A 13512-nucleotide genomic window follows, 5' to 3' on the forward strand; every position below is an offset into this window, starting at 1 on the left:
CTCCTCGGTAGTGTATGCAGCCTGTTGCCTGTATGGGTTGCCCTAAGGGACCTTGGAGACAGCCCTTTCCGGTGGACATTAATGGCTGGCATGTTGTCCCTAATCTAGGCTCCAGACAAGCATGTGCGGTGCCTTTAGAAAGCCCCAGAGCAAAGTGGCCAGGGTCCACATTGGCCAAGTCATAATGTCCATCCACACCAAGCTGCAGAACAAGGAGCATGTGATTGAGGCCCTCTGCAGGGCCAAGTTCAAGTTCCCTGATCACCAGAAGATCCACATCTCCAAGAAGTGGGGATTTACTAAGTTTAATGCCTATGAATTTGAAAACATGGTGGCAGGAAAGCGGCTCATCCCGGATGGCTGTGGGGGTCAAGTACATCCCTAATCGTGGCCCCTGGAAACATGGTGGGCCCTGCACTTGCGAGAGTCTTGGCGCTGTCCCCTCCTTACTCACGCCCACTGATAAATCCTACTTTCTTGTCAAAAAAAAAAAAAAAAAAAATGAAGGAAATAATTCGCCAAGAATAAAGAAATAGCTATCCCACATTCCAAGTTCTAAATATAAACTGAGAAGTCAATATATCATAGGAGAAAGTAAATTAAATAATGAAGAATAAAAGAAAAAACAGATTTTAAATTATCACAACATTGAAAGTGAATGAAAATCGACTTATAGGCAAGCAATAATAAGAACAAACTGACAAAATAATAATATTGAACATGATGGATTTTCTTCATTTTAATTTTACAAAATATCTACTCTGGGGAACATACTTTTACTGATTAATGTCATTTAACAATTTTGAGCTCAGAGGTTTGTGTTTTAAAGCCTGATGAAAGCTAAATACAAATTCAAACATATAATATTTCACATTTAATTTCATGGACTTTTAAAAATTCATAGATCACCGATTAAGAATCCCTGATGAAGTTACAAGTAAAATATTTTTATAAGTTCAAAAATGTTGTAACTTTCAAATTGTGAATTGTTACTTTGTTTTTAGTGGAATGGAATTTAGATTTTAAAATACTAGAAGAACTAATGTGCAAATCTTTGGGAAAGTGAACCTATAATAGTTTACTAACTCTTCACATGGTCATTTTTTATTTAAAGCTATTACATAATATATTCCCTGTGTTGTACAAGGATAAGATCCTTGTATCTTATCTATTTTATACATAGTGGTTGTATCACTTAATCCCCCTCACCCATTTTGCCCCTTTTCCTCTTCCCTCTGACAACCAAGAGTCTGTTCTCTGAATCTGTGAGTCTGTTTATGTTTTATTATATTTTCTCATTTGTTTTATTTTTTAGACTCCACATAGAAGTGAAAACATACAGTATTCCCCCTGTGAGGTTCTCCAGAGTTCTCAAGAGTATGCATGCGTGTATTTCTGATGAGAAGCTTCCTAGTTTTTTACTTCAGTATCTCCTTTGAGAGAATGAGATATTCATAGAGTGGCAAAAAAAAAAAAAAAAAGTGAAATTTAGTCTCCAGAACATGCACTGTTAACATGAAACCCTTTTATTGATTCGCATTCAGGACAAAGAATAGATACTTAGATAATACTTCCTTCAGAAGTGCCTTTTAAGTTTTCTGATGTTAAAGTATCACTAAGTAATATTTACAGAAATGAGAAAAATGGGATACCTGAATACTCTTTGGCTTTGATTTATGAAACTCAAGGATCTAGAGTTTTAAATATATTTCTGTTCTTCCATAGAAAATCCACCCACAAAATGTTGTTTACAAAATCAGAAAAGAAACAAAGCCACTTCAGGCATATATAATACTTGGCATTTATTATGTATTTACTACAGGCCAGGTATTGTGCTAAACCTTATGAATTAGGGAAATCATTATCATCGTTTTATACATGAGGAACCTGAGGATTAGAGAGGTTAACTAATCTGACCAAGATATTAAAGATAGTAAGTATTAGAGCTGGGATTCAAATTCAAGACAACGTGATTCCAAAGGCCTGAATTATGCCAGCTCCATCCCATCACCACCACCACAACCACCACCTCCGACATCACTGCCACCATGACCACAGTCATCCCCATGATCACCAGCACCCCATCTTTTGCCTCAACTGATGTTTCTGAAGAAGTCAGGTTCCAGAGCAAAATGAGGTGGTGGTAGTTGTGTGTGGTAAGGACATGAAGTTAATATTCAAAATATACACCTGAGACAGAATCTTCCATAGTAGAAACCAAAAGTACATACTTTACCACACTCCCCAGGCAATTCTTACACAAAGTAAAATGAAAGGACCACTGTAATATGCAATAGTGCTTCAATTTATATGGAAGTATTTCAATTATTAAAATACTTCAAGAAACATTTTTAAGGCTACAAAAATATAAATAGAAGGGTAAATGGGATAATATTTTAAGTATAGATGCAGTTGCTTACTCTTTTGTGTTTTGTGGCATTTGAAACAGTATGACCTAATGCAATTAGCAAGCAAGTATACAGTAAGAATTCAGTATAAAACACAATAGGTTTATTAGGAATAAATAACTCCTCAAGCACTAATCTGTTTCCAAAATTTAAGACAAAGAAAGCAATGCAATATAGATTAACTTTCAAAATTTTGTATTTGCACTTGCATTTAAGGCATGTTAATGAGAGAGCCTTATTAGGTAAAATGGTATCACACTTTGCAATGGCACAGAAAAACTTAGATTAATAGATTCTTTTCAAACTTTCCATTCCTCACATTTATTTGCATCATATAACTACATGCCAAACCAAGCATAACATGGGAATTTTGACGCTATCATACTTTATACAAGGACATTTCAAGTAAAGAAAATTTGGAAAATGATGACAGGTGTCTACGTTTCACCATCCTCTCATTACTCTCCACAGGTCCCCAGATTAGCCATTCGAAACTAATTCATTAATTACTTAATGAATTGTGCACATATGTTCAAAGATACCATGGCAAGATTATTCTCTGTAGCATTTTTATGCAAAGCGGAAAAAAATAAACACAACCTATTTGTCCTCACTAAAAGAATGAAAAACAGTGAATTATTCATATAACAGAATATTATCAACAACTAAAAGCAATAAACAAAATCTACTTTGACATGGATATATCTTAAAATATTAAGTCAAAAGATCCAGCTTCAAAAGTTTACATGTAGTATGAGTCAATTTATGTAAAAAATTAAGAATAAGGAAAAGGGTGTCAGGAGGAAAAACTGGGTAAGGCATTCAAGGCAGCAGTCCAAATCAAAGTAAAGGAAGAAATACACAGAGGTATATGCCATATTCTGGGAATAGGCAGCAGTCCTCCATATGAAATTGTCAGGAAAAGATGCTAGAAAGATAGACAGTGGCCAGACTGTGAAACATTCTGATGGCTGTGCTAAGGAATTTGGACTTTACTATATTGGAAATGGAGAGCCAGAAAAGTGATTTAATAGGAGGGTGAAATGAGCAGATCTATGCCTTAGGAAGATACCTGGAACTATCAGATGGAGAGGTCAGTAACAGAATTAGAAGCCTGTTAAAATAATCCAGGTAAAAGACAATAACTGACTCCCTCTGAGAACAGTTTGCATTATCAGCAGGTATTTCAGGAGCAGATCTCAGTAGAAGACTAGGAACATATACCCAATCCTCATAAGAAAAGGGGGATTATAAAAAGTTAGATTAAGTGGTATAAAAATGAGAATAAAGTTATGATACCTGAGAAGAAAATAGGATAAGACAGAACTCTGGCAAACATCTGTAGACTGACATTAAAGCAGCAGGCAAAGAAGGAAACATCATGGAAGACAGAAAGCATGCTCAAAGAGGTGAAAGAAAACAAGGAGGAAGTATTGTTTCAGAAACAAAAGGAAGAAAATGTGTATTTAGCAAATAAAGAAGAGAGTAGATAAATGTATCTTAAGGATCTTTCCAGGCATTTTGATGGCTATCTAATGGATTTTTAGTTAAGAAAATACTTCACAAACTCTGACCTAACTAGTCAACAAAAATATATATATTCTCATGTACACTGGTTCATGAACACTTAAAGGTCACCAGGATGCATACGTTATGGTCTCATGTAGAGTGTATTCAAAGTTAGGTATAGGTCTGAAGGAGGTGACTAATAATGCTTCAGTTAAAGACATAATCTTGTAAAATCAGATATGGGAGTATAGTTTGAAGAACAGCAAGGAAATCAGAAATATACTGACAGAATGTAGTTTTGACTTGTATCATCACGGATGCTCTATTTAATTGTCATTGTAATTTTTCCTTTGGAAGCTTGTCATTATAATGCTAATGAGGTTATACATACTAAAATAGCTACAGTAAAGCTACTCTACATGTGAGTAGCCAAATTTAACATACAAAAATTCAATTTATTCCCAACTTGTGGAAGGCTTCTCATTATAGATAACTGCTATAAAAAGTATACTTTTTATTACCTCTATATTACTAAAAACTTAAAGGGAAAAAGAAATCCTTTATAACATTAAAAAAAAAAACCCTATCCAAGAAAACAAACTTCACTGAATTGTTGATAACTTTTCTGATGAGTAATAAAGTTCTGATCGTAAGAATTCATTTTTAAAAATTTAACATGTTTTTATTATAATGTTACATATGTTTCACCCCTGTGGTTTCTTCCAGTAATTTTCTCAAAAAATTCCCATATGGACAATATTAATTAATGGATAAGTAATTATAAAATAAGCCTAAATATAGAATTAAAGTAAAACAAATTTTCCAGCAGTTCCTGAAAGATTCAATAATTTTCAAACAATTATTAAAAAGGAATCAAAGTGTTTAGTCATGATTTGCTCATTCAGTTATTTTGCTCAAGTATTTAAATAATTGTTCAGATGATTGTTGTGGTCCAAAGGCGTTGGAAAAGAACTTCCAGACACAAGGCAGAATGCAAAGAAGATAGAATTTATTAGAGGGAAGGGTCGCTGCCAGAACAGTGGGCCAACTTCCTAGTAGTCTGGGAGAGTCGAGCCCAAACATGTGCTATTGATCAGTTTTTATAGCCAGAAAACAAAGGAATGGTCCGAGGTGAAAATTTCATTTACTGATTGGTTGAGGCACATGTACCTTCCTTCTATAGGGTGGGAATGGGACAGGGCAGATGCCTTTCCTTATTTGGGACAGGTCTCGTCGCCCAGGTGGGCTCAGGAATTTCGTAACCATGGGAACATCGTGGTGAGGGTGATTAAGAGTCTGGTAGGGGGTGTAATGCTGAAAGCTTTTCAGGCAGGGTTGTCTTTTGTCCTTGAAGCACCATTGTCCTTCGAGCACCACAATGATCTATATAATGTCGTAGTTCTTGAAACAGAACTTTGAAACTCAATCTAAATAGTGCAACTAGAGAAAGCATATAAGTAAAACAATGAGCTGTAGACTACAAAGCATACTTCTGCAGCAGATTGAGAGCCCACATTATGCTCTTTTCTCTTACTCTGATAAATTTATTCTTGACCTTGCCTATTATTACGTAAGAAACCACTGCTGAGAATTGCAGTCAATACAGCAATGAAACTTTAATATCGTCTTCCCTTGTTACAAGTGGTGTGATTTTCTGTCATTACCAAGATAGCTTAGACTGAGATATGAAGGCAGATGCACTGACACATTAAATAACCATATACTATTTAAGGGACACAGGAGTAGTTTCAAAGGAGGGCACAGAAGCCTCACAACAGGTCCCATGTCATGTCATCAATTACGGACCTGTCACACTAATGACTAACGAAATGCAGGCTGCAGTGACAATGAGAACATTCATCTTGCTCTTCTCTGGAAAAGGTGCACCTGTATCCCACCGCACTCTGTCTTCTGCTACCTCCCACCTCCCTGATTTTTGTTCGCCATGACAGGGAATGTGATCCTGAGAATGCGATCTATCTATCATCCTTTCTTCCTGAAAGGCACCTTGACTGTGGTTAATGGCTGTAATGAGACCAAACAATAGATAACATACCCCGAGTTCTTCTATTCAGCCTCTCTGAAAAGGGCTCAATTGAGACAAAAAAAAGGATCGAAGGATTGCACTAGAAAGGCAAGTATTTTATAACATCTCACTTAATTTGCTCCTCTAGTTCACATCATATTCAGATAGGAAGTGTAACCAAAAAGTAATGGGACTGAATTTCTTGTGTGAATCATACAAACAACAGCAATAGATGGTAAGTATACATTCTACATACTTATAAACTTAGATACACAAGCCTTGTACATAGTTATCAATAACAATTTTATTTTGAACTGCATGTTACCAGCACACCCCAACATGAAAGCAAGAATGTTTTTAAACAAAAAAAAATGTGAGAGATATTTCTATAATATTAAAAAAGATAAACTCTATCCAGCAGCTATTGCCGCTGCTGGTACTACTACTGTAAAGCAGCTCTTTGCAAAAAACCACGCTCAGCAGGAGACCCCTTTTGTCTTGTCACTTTCGTAAAGCTATATTGTAACTAACTTTTAAACCAGCCGCCCACATGCTCTACTCACCTCTGGCCCAAGCACATCTTTCAAATCTTTTGATCACACAGTACCTTGCCTAACCTGTTGATTCTTTGCATAGATCAAAGAAGTAGAAATGAAGGGTAAGTATTTAACGGATGACTAGATCTTTTCCTCAGCTTCCCTTTCAGTAATCTCGTGAACAGACTGTGTGAACAAGACAGCATCTAAAGAAGGATCACAAGGAGCTGACAAATCTGCACGCAATGGGAGATCACGAGGAATCGGATTCCCTACCTCAATGATTAACTGAGATTATTTCCCCTTTATCCCTTTAAAAACTTTCATGGCCGAGAGAAAAATCTTTGGAGTTGGTTTTGGGACAAGAAGCTACCTTCTCCCCAGATTGCTGGCCTTCTGATTAAAGCAACTTTTCCATTCCTACTAGCACTTGCCTCTCAAGTATTGATTTTTGAGCAGTGAGCACCCAGACCTGAGTTTGGTAATGCCACTACTGCTATCATCATTGTTACTACTTCTGTTTCTGCTGTTGCTGCTATAGCTACGTACCAGGCACTGCAAGGCATTTTCAAGATATACAGAGTCAAAGGGAAGGAATTTTAGGGGTGGATCTCAGGAGAACATAACTGGGTTTATCTGAAAGAGGTCAGTATGCATTTGAACTGACTGGAGCAAGAAGAGTTACCTTTTCTAGTTACAGGAAGGTATGTCATAATGGTGTGTGTAAGACACTAAAAGACTGTAAAATTCATGTTAAAATCCATTGCTGGGGGTGAGGGAGGCATCTTGTTACTGGGTTCTCTATAACAGTGTTTAAATCCAGGAAATCAGTGTCTTTTTTAACTTTCCCAGTTACCTCTATATTTGCAGCAGTTTCTGAACCTGAACCTAAGCAAAAATCTGTACTGTGTACAACACATCTTAATGTCTGAAAAAAACTTGTACATGTGATGTTTTTCAGAAATGAGTGAATTAGAGTCACTAGGTTTATTGTAAGCAAGCCCGTAGGGGGAAAAAACCCTGATGCATTCTATCTAACAAGCAAACTGAAGCCACTTATATAGGAAAGTTATAGGAAAAGATATCAGCTCTTTCACAGTTGATATTACAAGTATGGTAGGTAAAATCAGCTTCCAGTGAACAACTGAATTTACAATTTTAAATGAAAAGGCAGGTATTTCACACAAACATTTTAACATGTAGTCTTCTATAATGAATATTTAATAATTTCACAGTCACAAGTCAACAGCCCTTGGGACTTTAAAAATAAATGATTCAATATTACAGGAAAGATCTTTGGCTTTTGTAGCCAATAGATTTAAAGAAAAATTCAAATTTATGATAATCAGATAAAAATAAACATATATTTAACTTAAATATTTTGGTAACTGATACATAAATATTCACTAATCTTTTTTTTTTTTTTCTATCTAAACAGATGTAATGACTTGCTCAGGGCTTGTCTTAAAGCACCTAGACTCGCCTATTCTTTCAAGAGTCTTCATTAAACTGTCAGCTGATGCTTGTAGCCTCTGGCTTCAGCTATATTTTCTACCAAGATTAAGTTAAAGAATATGAAGCTTTATATTGTTTTTCTTTCCATGTTGGCAGGGTCCCATAACTAAGTATGAAAAGAATTAAAGTGCAGAAACAGACGTGATTTTTCTATCACATTCTATCTCTTTACTATAGTGTATAAAACACTTCTGGTATTTTGTAATATATATACACACATATTTTAAGTGTATATTTTTGTAATCAGTTTATATCATCAGAATGAACTTTCTCATTTTGTGTTTTAAATTTAAATTTGCTTGAAAGGGTGATTTAGTTCATCATAAATTAAGAATGTCAAGTAGTTGATCACAAATGTACTCAAAATGTCCTTCAGGATATCTAACACTGACCCAAAGGGTTTACCACAATTTATGCATATTATAATATACTCTGATTAAATCCTTCAAGTCTAGTCTCTAGTAGATATTTCTCTCTGAAGTTTCTATCAATAGACTTAATCACTCACTAGTGATCTCGCCCTTCTCTGATCTTCTCTAATGCTTATTATTCATACCAGTTTTTAAATGTTAACCAGTCTTTGCTAGGACAGGTTCTGTCCCTCTACCCAGACTGGAAGTTCTCTGAGGGCAAGAGTGCCTTACTTTTTCATAACCCCATTTGTAGATAGTAATAGGTCATTCATGTAACAAAGGTTCATCAATTTTTTTTACAAATTGATGATAATGAAAAAAGAGAAGAGGAGAAAGAGAAGGGAAGGGGAAGAAGTAGAAATTTAGGAACTGTATTATTATAAGGAGATTGAAAAGTTAAAGTACAATTCGTAAAATTCAGAACATAGGAAAGTAAGACTCTCGTTGATTATTTGGGGAAGCTGATAAAATATAGCAGCAAATCGGTCAAAATAGCTCAAATTGCTAAAGCAATAGTCATAGTTTACTTGGCTGTGTTTATTTCACATATAATTTTCTGGATCCCAGACTGAGTTTTTCACAATCAAAACAGAATAGCATAATGAAAGGGATGGTACTGAATATTCTGCAATCAATCCTTTAAACAGGTCTTGAGCTGTGGAATGAGTGAACACTCAACTTTCCCTAACTTCAAATGGTCAATTCTGTCCTTTTAACACAGTGTGCCTTAAAGAGCAAAGCACTGTATTACTATTGATGTCATTATTGCCAGTTTTAAAGAGATTAACCAAAGCAGGTATTTATTCATTCTCACATGTGAAACATTTATTAACAATACATTTCCAATAATTTTGATCTAAACCCTGAAATTCAAATGTTACATAAAACAAAATTCTCGTTATAATAGTGATGATAATACATTCAGTGGAAACAGGGTACATTAGATTAGAGCAAAGAAAGCTTTAGTTTTACCCTCAGTACTGCCACTAACTAACCACTATGGCCTGATTTCCTTTTCACATATGAACCTGGTATGATACACAAATATTTTAATTCTAATATAATATAGGAAGCGGAGGAAGGAAGGAGGGTAAAGGGAGGGAACGGGAGATAGAATGCACTAGATTAAAAGGCAGTAAAACCTTAGTCCTGGTTTCAGCATTGCCACTAACTCATTAATGTGACCTTGCCAAGTCACTTAAACTTTCCAGACCATAATGCCTCAACATAAAATGATGGCATTGGAGGATGTATTCTCAAAGGTTACCACAAATTTTAAAATTCTATGCCTTGCTAAATTAATCAAAGTTAAATCATTAGCTGTACTGCCACAAGATTCTTACATCCTAGGGCAAATGACTTGCTTCCCTTATAACCAGAACAGACAAAAACCTGCATTTTAAAATTTTCTCATATCTAAGTAGTTTCATCAGAAGACAAGAATAAGCAGTGCTACTCTGAATAAAGAGAATTACTCATATGACCAACTTTCTGAATTAGATAGCTATTTTGATTTCAATCTTTAACAAATTTATATTGGTAGTTTTCCATGATTTTTTTTTCAAAATTAAAAGTATGAGGTAAAAATTTTTTTCTTGAAAGTCAATTACTGAAGCATTTTAATAAATATGAATATTGTCCTAAAGCAATACTCCTAATGGATAGTTAGTTACTATCAGTTCATAAACCATCAAAGGCTCTTTGCAGCTGAAGATTGTTACCTACCTAGTAAAAATGCTTTAAAGGAACTCTAAAATGGTTTGATGTACTGAAAAGTTGAGTAGTATGACATGGAATTTACTGTTTTTTAATAACTCTACCATTTTCTTTTCTTTTTTTATTTTAAAGTTGGAAGATATTTACATGTACTTTTACTTTTCCACATCACCAATCATGGATATGAGTGGCTTGTATCTCCATCCGGAAAACATAGCACTATCAAGTTACTATTATACCCAGTGGAGAACTCAATCTTTGGTCACAGCGTAAAGAGCTCCTGGATTTGGTCCCATCAGCCCTCTTTGAAATGACCTACTCTCCCATTTTCTTAGCAGATGATGCAGAACCAATCATAGCTATTATAACAATTTAATCATGAAAAAAAAAATGATGACTAAGTTGTAATATAGCCTGACCAATTGTCTACAGTTTACAAAACCAGATTTAATAGTAGTTTTTTTGTTGTTGTTGTTTTTTAACACTTTTGAGGGCATACCTATATTCTTCAAAAGATAGTGTGGTGGAGACTGCTAATTGGTTTTAAGATCCTAATTTTTAGCTGGGCCCCTTATAGTTGAATATAGCCATGTATCTATAAGCATTGGCGTGACAAAGAGAATTGTTATCTGATTACAAAAGCAACTTTCTATAGCAAATTTGGGGGGTATTTCCTTCAGAAGAAGAGGGGATACCCTTTCCTCTCCACCCTCACCCCTGCGATCTGGTACATGGAAATGAATGTGATGTCTGGAATAGCCCTCTTGAACTAGGGGGGTAAGGACGACGTGACCAGGATTGCTAAATGCTAAGCTGGTTGAAGCCCATGTTCCTGGTGACTTCATGGGTCCTCTGTAAGAGCCCTAGACTGCCTATCTCTTTTATGTGAGAGAGGAAGAAATTTCTGTATCTATTTTGAGTTTTCTTTTATAGGCAGCTGAGCCTACTCTTAATCAACAGAGGCATTTCTAAGATTAGGAGGTTGTTTTAGTTCTCATTAAAATTCTACATAAAAAATAATATCTTAAAGAATCATGAAAAATCAATATATACACCATTAGATAATGCCCTTTGGGAAAAAACTATATAACTTTAAAAAAAATTTTTGTAGATGTTATGATTTATGTGTGAATATACTGGGAGAAAAAAATCATAAGTGGAAATGCTAGATATTGTAGGAAGTGTATGCCTCAATAAAAATATCCAAAGTTCATTTTAATCCTACATATATAGCACATAATTTAGAAATAATACTTAGAGTGAATTTTTTTTCAGTTTTCTAATTGGAACCACTATGAAAATACACCAGCAATGAACATATAGAACTAATTAATAACTGTACACTAAATTAAAGATTATGTAATAGGACCCCCAAAACTGAAACTGTTTGATGAATGATTTTGTTTTTCCGTCTTCTCCCTCCGTTGCTGGGGGCTGAAACTTAAATCCTTTGTTACTATGCATTCTTTGTTACTGATTAATGTGTGCAGGCATTCTCACTGTTTCTGCTTGTTCCTCTTGTCTTAACCACAGAAACCCAAGGCCATGAAGTCAACAAAGCAAGAATTATCAAAAGAAGGAACATTCTGACTGGGACCCGAGGGCCAAGAAAACCAGAGGACCGAAACAGTCAGAGATAATGTCATGGAAAGAACTAGCCTCAACAAAACAATCAACTATATGTGACAATGGTCACACTGAAACCCCAAAACTTTTCTTTAAATACACCTGCTTTCTCTTAGAAGGCAGGACCGGTAGTTCTTAAGACGTTAGTCTGCTACCCTCCTCATTTTCTGGCAAATCAATAAAATTTCTCTTTCCTTTATTCTCAAACCCTTGCCCTTGTTATTCTCATTCAGCATCGAGGACACGGACCAAATTTTCAGTAACAATTTCTCTGCTACCATATAGAAAAGAAACTAAAGAAAGATCCACTTAACAGGAATAAAATCAACACACAAACATTTTGAAATAATTTATATGCAAATACAATAGAATTCAAATTAAGTATTTACTAATAGGTTAGATTATACATATAAAATTTTCTTATTTTTAAAATGGTGCCTACTAATGATAAAAAATTAAAACCCAAGTACAATATAAATAATGTAATCAGCACTTACTATGAACCAGCCAGCATACCTACCTTTTTTATAACACTTAAAATGTCCTATCAAATAGATCCTATTAACAGCCCCATTTTAAAATATGAGGAATCTGGGGCTCATTTCTCAAATTCTCTGGATATGAGTGAAGTGGGAGAGAGTGGAAAAGCTAGTGGAGTGCCTATGTCTGTCTTATCAAAAAAGGTTAACTCTTAATGATTAGATTGTGCTACCTATAAGGGCCTCAATAATAACAAAACTCAATATATATAGTTTTCCCCACCTCCAAGATCATCTTGCACTTGGCTAATACATAGAGAGTAACTATAATCACAACTATATAGAAATGTGCCTTTAATGAATTTAAATTGAATTGAAACCACAAAAAGTTTCAGTTACTTTAAGAATTTCTAAAAATCTATGATTTGTGATTTTCCTCAAGCATATATTGCATTACCCATTGTTAAGATGTTGGTATCTGCATTTCAATTCAAACTGGTTATTTTCTATTTGCCTCTCATACGCAGTAACACAGTAACTATTACAACTGTATTTCCTGAACAAATATAAACCCAAAGAGAAACCCATTAGTGTAGATGGAAGTAAAAAGTGAAAGGTCTCAGAAAATGATCATTTTTAACTAGAAAATATAAGTTTTAGATAATGTGTAGAATGTTGAATTGAGCAGGGGTTCTGACCTCTGATGTGAATAGGCTCATTTTATGTTCTACACAGAAACAAGACAAGGAAATTTATTAAAATGTTTCAGGACATGTTCTAGCCAGTGCAAAAAAATAACATTTATGGGAGAAATTAGATGTTATGGTAGGGATCAGTGACACTTGATTTTATACCATTTTAGGTGCCCAGGATATAGTAAATTTTGTTTTCTTAAACTTTAAGTGTGACTGATATCACTAGGTTTTTAAGATATTCGTTAACTGGTATTCTAAGTTTAGGATTTAATTTTTAAAGTCACTATTTTTATGGAATATGATAGCACACATCTCTTAACTAAGTTTCTAGTGAATTGGAACTGACTGAGCAATTCAGCACTTTACAAAAGGCATGACTTTAAAAAAAATCAAATCAGAAGCCAGATCTTTACTAGTTATCATCTTCATTTTAAAAAATCAACCTATGTGTTGAAATAGCCTTATATGAAAATTATTTTAAAGAGATTTCTAGGTGTGACAGAGTTACTCTAATATTGTTTAATGTATTTGTTCTGTTTACACCCCTGTTTAATATCTTCTGTGATATAACAATAGAATCCCATAGTGA

General features: G+C 34.6%; 1 protein-coding gene across 7 annotated transcripts in view; it reads right to left on the bottom strand.

Moving 5' to 3' along the window:
* Positions 1–13512, bottom strand: part of STPG2 (sperm tail PG-rich repeat containing 2) — a gene marked incomplete at its 5' end in the record, with an annotated part of 608527 nt that overhangs the window by 229463 nt on the left and 365552 nt on the right. The gene's annotated exons all lie outside the window — the stretch shown is intronic.

This window comes from Balaenoptera physalus, assembly GCF_965194825.1.
Source record: "Balaenoptera physalus genome assembly, chromosome: 5".
Taxonomy (NCBI): Eukaryota; Metazoa; Chordata; class Mammalia; order Artiodactyla; family Balaenopteridae; genus Balaenoptera; species Balaenoptera physalus.